The sequence below is a fragment of the Mytilus edulis genome, chromosome 5 (assembly GCF_963676685.1).
Source record: "Mytilus edulis chromosome 5, xbMytEdul2.2, whole genome shotgun sequence".
Classification (NCBI taxonomy): Eukaryota; Metazoa; Mollusca; class Bivalvia; order Mytilida; family Mytilidae; genus Mytilus; species Mytilus edulis.
The window spans coordinates 40,963,457-40,973,127 of NC_092348.1; positions in this window are offsets into that span (position 1 = coordinate 40,963,457).

Below are 9,671 nucleotides of genomic sequence, written 5' to 3' on the forward strand. Positions count from 1 at the left end.
GTTACTCCAAATCAAATAATTGAAATATAATTACCTTTCTGTGTATAAATGTGTGAATTGATTTCCTCTCGATTTTCTACACGCTCGCTCTTGCCCTCTTGCGCACTCGTGGTATTCATCCGCAACAACAATTTTTTGATATTGAAGATCGTTTGATTAAAATACAAAATTTTAACGACAAAACATTTTCATATTATAAATTTTGCATTAAGAAAAATCAAAAAAACTGAGTATCCATTGAAAACATGAATTTAAAAGAAGTGATACGGAATTTTATTTTGCACTATATAGGTCCGCGGGTCTATAATGTCGGTTATTATTCCAAAACTAATTATATATGCATCTCTTTGATCTTTGCGCGAATTGAAAAGTAGGCGATGGCAATACACCCGAGGCCCCTTAGGGGCCTCTGATGTAAAAATGTTGTTCTTAATTTAAAAGTCACAGTGAGTTTGTTTTATAACAACGATGACAGAGCCAATTATTGTACATATATAAACACTGTTCAGAGAAAGCCGAGTTAAAGAGTATAGTGGTGGGATTAGCTAGTAGCATGAACCAATTTTGTGATATTATAACTAAACGGATGGGGGATATAGAAACTAACATTCCAAAACAAGTGGCTCAAATGATCTATCAGAAAGTGTCGGAAGAAATGACAAAGGTTAAGGAACAATTTAAAACAGAACTAAAAACAGTGACGGAAAAAGTCAGCTCCTTAGAACAATCATATGCTGATGTCTTAAAACAAAATAAAAATCAGAGTCAAGCGTTAAGTGAAGACAAACTCTCAGTCAATCTAATTAAAAACCGATCTCTCATCGCTCCTGTTTCTGATATGTCGCGTGGGAGATCTAACGAAACCCGCTTTGAGGTCACATGTGAGTGACCTCGTAGGTGTGTCTTTTTCGACCAATGAAATTGAGTCTTCCACGATCTTGGAAGTTTAACGTAAGGCAAAGGGATGTAACTCATTTTATTTACGACGAAATCGTCAGTCAAAATAATTCATAAACTTTTTTGATTGGCTTATTAATAGGTCGTCAACTCATTTGCATATCTTTATAAATTCATAACTTTTAGTTCACTCACATGTGACCTCAAAGCGGGTTTCGTTAGATCTCCCACGCGACATATCAGAAACAGGAGCGATGAGAGATCGGTTTTTAATTAGATTGACTCTCAGTGGTTATAAAAAAAGTTCCCGAAACAGAAAAGGAAAATATATCTCGTAAAGTGGGAGGACTAATCAAAGATGGATTACGCTTAAAAAATATCCAGGTTGCCGCTGTAGAACGAAAAATAAATAAAATTCCAGGTAAACACGGAGTAATAATCGTTAAGTTTCAAAACAGTGGTGACAAGCAAAAAGTTATGGAAAAAAACGTGATCTTAAAGACTCCCGTAACTATAAAGATGTTAACATAGATAATGCTATTCAAAAAGCACAGCGCCTTATGAATTCAAATTTGAGGAGTATTGTTAAAGCGATTGGTAAAGACAAGTTTGAGATGAGAGGCTCGGTGATTAGACCTAAATACGCTAAAAGTACACGTGACACGAACACACATAATAGGCGTGATAACCCAGACGATACACAAATCAATAATGATACACAGAGCGGTAATCATGGCTGTCATAACAGACACAACAATCGTGGTCGTGGAAATACTAGAGGTGGAAATAATCAAAGACGTGGAGATCACTACTAGGTTTCATGCGGATTTTGGAATATCAACGGATGGAAGGTGGATGTTGATAGTGAGAAATATAACTTTTTAGCTGAATGTGTAAGGTACTATAATCTGCATATACTGGGTTTAGTAGAAACCCATCTTACAGGGAATACTGGTATAAATATAGATGGATATACATGGTTTGGTTTGAATCGAAAGGAAAATCACATTAGAGCTAAAACCGGATCTGGTGGTGTTGGGATTTTAATCCGTAATGATGTGCGAGATGAATTTAACCACAGATGGTATAATCTGGGTAAAATTTGAAGATAAAAACTGTGCACATACATGACATAACTGCTTTTATGTATGTGTTATATATTTTCCGCCGGAAAATTCCACAAGGGCTGTGAATATTCATGATTTTTTTTATATGGTCGGACCATATGAGTATATACTCGTTTGGTTATAAACGGGCCGGACCATATGAGTATTTGGACCATATAGGTATATTTTTCAATAATATGCATGAGATAACTTTATAAAATAACAATGATTGCTACATGCAATTGTATTATTTACAATTCAAATAACATTAAATATTGATGCCAAAATTAGTTTTCATCGCTAATTGTATTCTTGCATGGATGCGTAGGGTGACATTTACGTCCACACGGTACCATAGCTTTTCTTGGGTCCTGGGTCATTCCGATGTGTCTACGGTGAAAAAGCTCCTAGTGTCCTTGCCGGGACGTCATTCATTTTTTTTTTAAAACAAAACACGTCTAGGTATAAAAAATTATGATATTGCACTGCTAATGCTAATTATATTAAGTTTCAAAAGTAAGCAATTTATTAGACTCTTTATCCTGTCGACTTTTACGTCAGGTTACAGTTGACTTCTTGTGTATCAGTTCATTCAGATATTTTTGGAAGTTATCTTCCCAGGTCGACATTTTGCCATTCACTCGGTAATGAAAAAAAATGTGTTTACTATAGTTTTGACTAATGATGAAATTTACTGTGTGAAATGCTTATTTTATTTTGTTAATCTTGTTATTACTAATTTTTAATGAAAAAATGACCTTTGGTAGTGTCTTTTTAATGACGTGACAACTAGGAGGGTTATATAAAAAGGTAAGCATAAATGTAACCCTCAATTACCCCGACCATACGCGTACGGTCCGACCATACGCGTATGGTCGGACCATATGAGTATATACCCATATGGTCATGACCATACGCGTATGGTCCAAATACTCATATGGTCCGGAACATATATACTAGAGGAATGAGTGTGGTAGATTATTATATTTTGCCATATGAACATTTTGATAATTGTAACAATTTTAATGTAATCAGAACAAGTTCAATAGTTGAACAAATTAATGTATTGGGAAAATACGACTTGAAGAAAGCTATGCCCGATCATTCATTACTGACTTGGGATTTTGCCTTGAATTTTGACTCAAATTGCTGTATAAATACACAAACAAGAGGAACTGTTGAGACAAAGAAAAAATATGATACAAGAAATTTACCGGAAGATTGGTTGTGTCAAGAATGTACTATCGCTGAAATTGATAATGCTATTCGTTTTTTAGAAAATTCCATTGCCGATCAAAGTAGTATTGATAATATGTATGAAAATTTTGTGAAAATCGTTAAAACCGAAATGTGTAATAAATTACCGGCTAAAAATATTGTTCTATCAAATGGATTTAATATCAATAAAAGAAGAAGGTGTAAAAAAGAATGGTGGAATGAGGAGCTTACTTTATTGTGGAATGAAGTGTGTAAAGCCGAAAAAGTGTGGATTAAATGATAAATTAAGCGTAATAAACGGGAGTTGCGACATATAATATATTTGTGAATAAACGTAGGATATTCGATAAGGCCGTTCAGAGTTCTAAACGAAAATATTGATATTCCTTACAAGAAGATTTAATAAAGTCTTGTGATAATCTAAAGGAGTTTTGGAGGAAAATTGGTAAAATAGGAGTTGGTAGTGAACGCCGAAGTTTTATCCCAATGGAAGTGAAATTAAGTGATGAGTCAGTATCATGTGATAAAAATGTAGTGTTAGATAAATGGAAATGTGAATTTTCTAATATGTTAAATAGAAATAATCATAATAGTGTAACGTGTTTGGCTTATGAACTATATGTTCGTATCCGTTTTCACAGAATCTGAGACACTCCAATATCAATCTTTTAACTAACTCAAAAACCCAACTACAACTTGGAGGCTTTACTTAAAACTACAAGACCAACTTTGAAACTTAATTAAGAAATAACACTATTTACACAAATAACTTTGTATCAAAGAGTAGTCTGAAAACTAGAACCTCAATTTATCCTTGATCCTTTCACTGACTCCGAGGTCCCAACTGATTTGACAAACAATTATATTAAACTTAAGAATAAGCTTAAAAAATCCTAGGTTCCTGAAACACCTAGTTCTGAGACACCCAGTCTCTGAGACAACTAGTCTCTGAAGCACCTAGTTCCTGAGACAACTAGTTTTGAAGCACCTAGTCCCCGGAGCACCTAAGTCACCAGATTATTACAAGCTATCTGTTCGAGGGACTGCGACCATTCCCGAGAGAAATTACAGTTTCGGAACAACGCGGTAGCTTGCAATAATTGTAATACTTAGTCTCCGAAGCACCAAAGTCACCAGACTTTTACAAACCACCTGTTCGAGGGACTGCGACCATTCCCGAGGGAAATTACAGTATCGGAACAACCCGGTAGCTTGCAACAATCGTAAAGACTTCAAAAACCGCTTGCTTCAAAACCACAAGCTTTCAACTCAAACTAGGTTTACAAACTTTCCTTTTAAACTACTTTATTGGCTGGTATTCACTTTCCGATGTTCATCCGTCGACGGCCAATTAATAAAATGAGCGACTTGCAATGAATCGGTGTCTTTATATACCAAGAGCGCAGACCTCGAAGAGAGCACCCTAGCAACAATTAACGCGTCTCATAACAACCAAGGATAAAAGACTGATTTTATATGTATTATTTGTTAACGCATTGTTCAAACGGGTAATTTATTATGGATAACAATTCAACGATAAATTACAAATATTGTCTTATGCCTAAACTGCATTTTTGTCACATTACCCACGCCTCCGATTTCATGCGTCCTCGCATGACTAACATACTTTTTTTTCTATTATAACGTCTGTAATGTTGAGCGTTACTACCAAAGAATAAGTTTAAAATGTCCACAACAAATTTTGCCTCTGCAGCGGCCCAAAGGAGCCTACTCTTAACGAAATCTGCAGGAGGGGTCTTTTACATGCACAGGGCGTGACATGTTCCTGTACATGGGGCCTCGGATTTAACGTCCCCATCAGACGGACTCTACATATGTATCTATATATTTTTTTTCTCTTTGCTGAGTGTATTTCAACAGACCTCAACAGTTACAATAACAATAAAATTTTATAAAAAACAACAACCAAACATTGCTATACATTTTATAAAAAACAACAACCAAACATTGCTATCTCAATAACCATTTAAACTCAACAAAATATAGAAAATTCTTCCTGAACTGTGTGTTTTAATTCTTTATTATTTCCAATATATCTATTAACAGTTTCGAGAAATTTCAAAAGATCAAGTGATTTTTCATTTCTTGGAGCCACAAATTTCACTGATCCTGACGGCCTTATTGTGCTCCTTGTTTTAAGACACATTTTATTAACAGTCTCCATATCTGTTTTGGGCTCTCGAACAACTTTTTCTTGTATCAGACTGTTTTCGTCATTATTGGCCAAGTTCTTCAACTCTACAAGATCTGACATCTCTTTTCCACTGTCGTGTGTTTCATCTTGATCTTTTGGTAGCTCAAAGTTTTCAGCACCATTTCCCTGGTGACACCTTGTCATATGACGTCTATGATATGCTGTCTTTTTATACCGTCTGTTACACTGGTAGCATATCAACTTGCTCTTCTCGTGATCTTTATTTATAATTATAATACCAACTTCTGGCTTTGGTATAACAGGTTTTTTTATGTTTCTAGACACCATTACTTCACTAGTAGGAGGCAGTTTTATATATGTTGTTGCAACATCTACCCTGTAACAGCCTATCTGACCTTCAAAATGTAAACGGTTCTCTCTTCCGTTTACCCAAATGCTACCTTTAGTAATATTTATTACACAATTATGGCTTCTAAGAAAGTCTATTCCCAATATACCATCTACGTTTAGGTCTGCTACTACAGCAATGTTTGAACAAACATGTCCATTTAAGTCAATGTCAATTATAGTTTTCCCAAACAGAATTAAGGGAGAACCATTTGCAGTCAGTATCTCTCTGTTCATTGGTGACAGAACCTGAGATTTCATACTGTCAAACATCTTTTTTGAAATAAGGGAAACTGTCGCCCCTTGTGTCTATAAGCATCTTTGCTTTACAACCATTGACCTTAGCCTCTATAAACATACCAGCCTCATTTGCTAATTTGTTAACTCCTATTACACCGTTCTGTTTTTCATGTGAAACTTCGGGTAGGTTTTGGGAGTTTGGATGTCCTCTTTTCACTCTACTATCGGGACAATCTTTCTTGAAGTGTCCAAATTTTCCACAATTGAAACATCCTCGATTCTTGTGATTCTGGTATTGCGCCCGAGTCTGCTTTAAAGCTCTAACTTCTTGCTGCAGATCAGTCAAAGCTGTCTGCATGTTTTTAAAATCTTGTCTTTTATCTGCTGGTAGATGTCCTAGTACCCCCTGGGCCTGTCCTCTCAATGAGACTGCCAAATATAAACCCTTTTCTGACTCTGTCCAGCCATTTATACGCGAACAGGCATCAAAATGAGACTTGTAATCTATCAATGATCCTTGGCCGTCAAACGTAGCGGGCTTTATGATATTTTTGCTTTTGTTGTCTCCCCTATATGCACCTAATTTGTCTTGTGGTTTTTGTAGACTTTTCTTTCGTCTCTCAGTTACAAAATTTGTCTCAAGAACAGAATCTGAATAAGTTCTCATTTCTGGTGTTAATTTTACAGAATCGGGAATATCTTTATTATGTATTTCAGGCCGTGGCATAACTTTTGTCTTAGCCCCTACCCCAACGTGTGTACTTTGGAGTATGTTGCTGCCTGTACCAGAGTCTGGGTCTGGAATTCTAGCAGAAGCAATTCCAGAGTCAGATTGTCTTGGACGTGTTGCTTGACTAATAGGAGTTGACTGAGCAAAGTCTGGGGTATTTTCAAAACTCTTATCTCTTAAGCACTCTATTTCCTTGTTTAATTTATCTAATTCCCTGGTCAAATTTCTTGTTTCGACACTGTAAGGGTCATACAATATTTTATCTTCTCTGTATGCTCGGGACATATTTTGAAGAATAATTTAACAAGTTTTCAAATATATTTTATTTAACAATCTGACAATCAGTGTATTTACAAAATAGTGTGTTGCTTCTTGCAAGTAATGACAAATAGGAAATAATGACAATAAAACAATGTGATTATTTACATATAATATTGAAGTTTCTCAGATCCCACCGCTGCCACCAATTTTGTAACGTGTTTGGCTTATGAACTATATGTTCGTATCCGTTTTCACAGAATCTGAGACACTCCAATATCAATCTTTTAACTAACTCAAAAACCCAACTACAACTTGGAGGCTTTACTTAAAACTACAAGACCAACTTTGAAACTTAATTAAGAAATAACACTATTTACACAAATAACTTTGTATCAAAGAGTAGTCTGAAAACTAGAACCTCAATTTATCCTTGATCCTTTCACTGACTCCGAGGTCCCAACTGATTTGACAAACAATTATATTAAACTTAAGAATAAGCTTAAAAAATCCTAGGTTCCTGAAACACCTAGTTCTGAGACACCCAGTCTCTGAGACAACTAGTCTCTGAAGCACCTAGTTCCTGAGACAACTAGTTTTGAAGCACCTAGTCCCCGGAGCACCTAAGTCACCAGATTATTACAAGCTATCTGTTCGAGGGACTGCGACCATTCCCGAGAGAAATTACAGTTTCGGAACAACGCGGTAGCTTGCAATAATTGTAATACTTAGTCTCCGAAGCACCAAAGTCACCAGACTTTTACAAACCACCTGTTCGAGGGACTGCGACCATTCCCGAGGGATATTACAGTATCGGAACAACCCGGTAGCTTGCAACAATCGTAAAGACTTCAAAAACCGCTTGCTTCAAAACCACAAGCTTTCAACTCAAACTAGGTTTACAAACTTTCCTTTTAAACTACTTTATTGGCTGGTATTCACTTTCCGATGTTCATCCGTCGACGGCCAATTAATAAAATGAGCGACTTGCAATGAATCGGTGTCTTTATATACCAAGAGCGCAGACCTCGAAGAGAGCACCCTAGCAACAATTAACGCGTCTCATAACAACCAAGGATAAAAGACTGATTTTATATGTATTATTTGTTAACGCATTGTTCAAACGGGTAATTTATTATGGATAACAATTCAACGATAAATTACAAATATTGTCTTATGCCTAAACTGCATTTTTGTCACAATAGTGTTGCATATATTCATAGTAATGAAAATGTGTATGATGATTATCTTGATAGCTTTATATCATATGAAGCAGTGTATAATGTACTGTTGTCTTCAAAAAATGGTAAATCGCCTGGCTGTGATGAAATTACAGTTGAACTTTATAAGAATCAAACTGCATTAATTGTTAGCTTTAACTCGAATTTTTAATATTTGCTTTAACTCTGGTAAGATACCTGCTTTATGGTCGAAAGGTATCATTACTCCGATTCCAAAGAGCTCTACTGCAGACCCAAGAGACCCTATGGCATACCGTGGAATAACTTTGGCTCCTGTATCTTATAAACTTTACTGTGGTGTATTAAACTCTCGTCTTACCGTTAAACTTGATGAACTTAATTTTCTTCATGATGAACAAAATGGTTTCAGAAAGGGACGAAATACTATAGACCATATTTCTACTTTGACTACTGTCATAGAAACACGTAAATTACATAAATTATCAACATATGTAGCATTTATAGACTTCAAAAAAGCTTACGACTGGATAAACAGAGATTGGTTTTTTGGTAAATTGGAAAATTTAGGTATAAGTAGTAAAATGTTAAATGCTAATTTTTCACTTTATAGAAATGTATATTCATGTGTAAAAGTAAATGGTAATTTTACTGATTGGTTTGAGGTTAAATGTGGTTTAAAACAAGGGTGGTTTGAGGTTAAATGTGGTTTAAAACAAGGGTGTATTCTGTCTCCAATTTTGTTTATATTTTTATTAATGACCTTGTAGATGAAGTTAAAAAATTAAATATTGGAGTAAAAATTGATGATGAAAAAATTTGTGTACTACTTTAGGCCACAGTTTTTTTATTTGTTGGTTTACGGATCCGCCGACCCGATTTTGCCGATTTTCAAAATAAAAATAAAATTGACTTTTCACGTTTTTTATTCCCGCCGACCCTTATAAATGCATTATCCCTGAAAAATAATTAAAATTTTCTTCCATTATGAAATGAAATGCATTAATCATTAACAAAGTTGATAACACTTTCTGTTGTGAAAACTTCCAATTTACGTTTCTAAAAATAGACAAATCAATTATAACTGACCTTGAAATGTCTATTGCGCAAATAATTTTGCGGAACGAAACCTGTGTTTAAAACCAATTACAAAATAAGTTCGTTTCCCTTATTTGTCATCAGTCCGTAAGATGCATCATCTCAGAGAAATAGACTTGTCCAAATGTGGACAGGAGGAATACATCAATTAAAGTACTGAATATTAACAAATCATTTGAAATTTTCTTGTTTCATAAATAACAAAAAATATCGATCATTGGGATAAAAACCGGATTGCATGACAACTGATTAACCCGATATTGTCGTTTTTCCAGTGGACGAGTCTATTACGTTTTTCGACACGTGTGTTGAAACTTATTTTTGTACGACGTTTTTATATTTTTTTCTTTATCAGTTTTTGT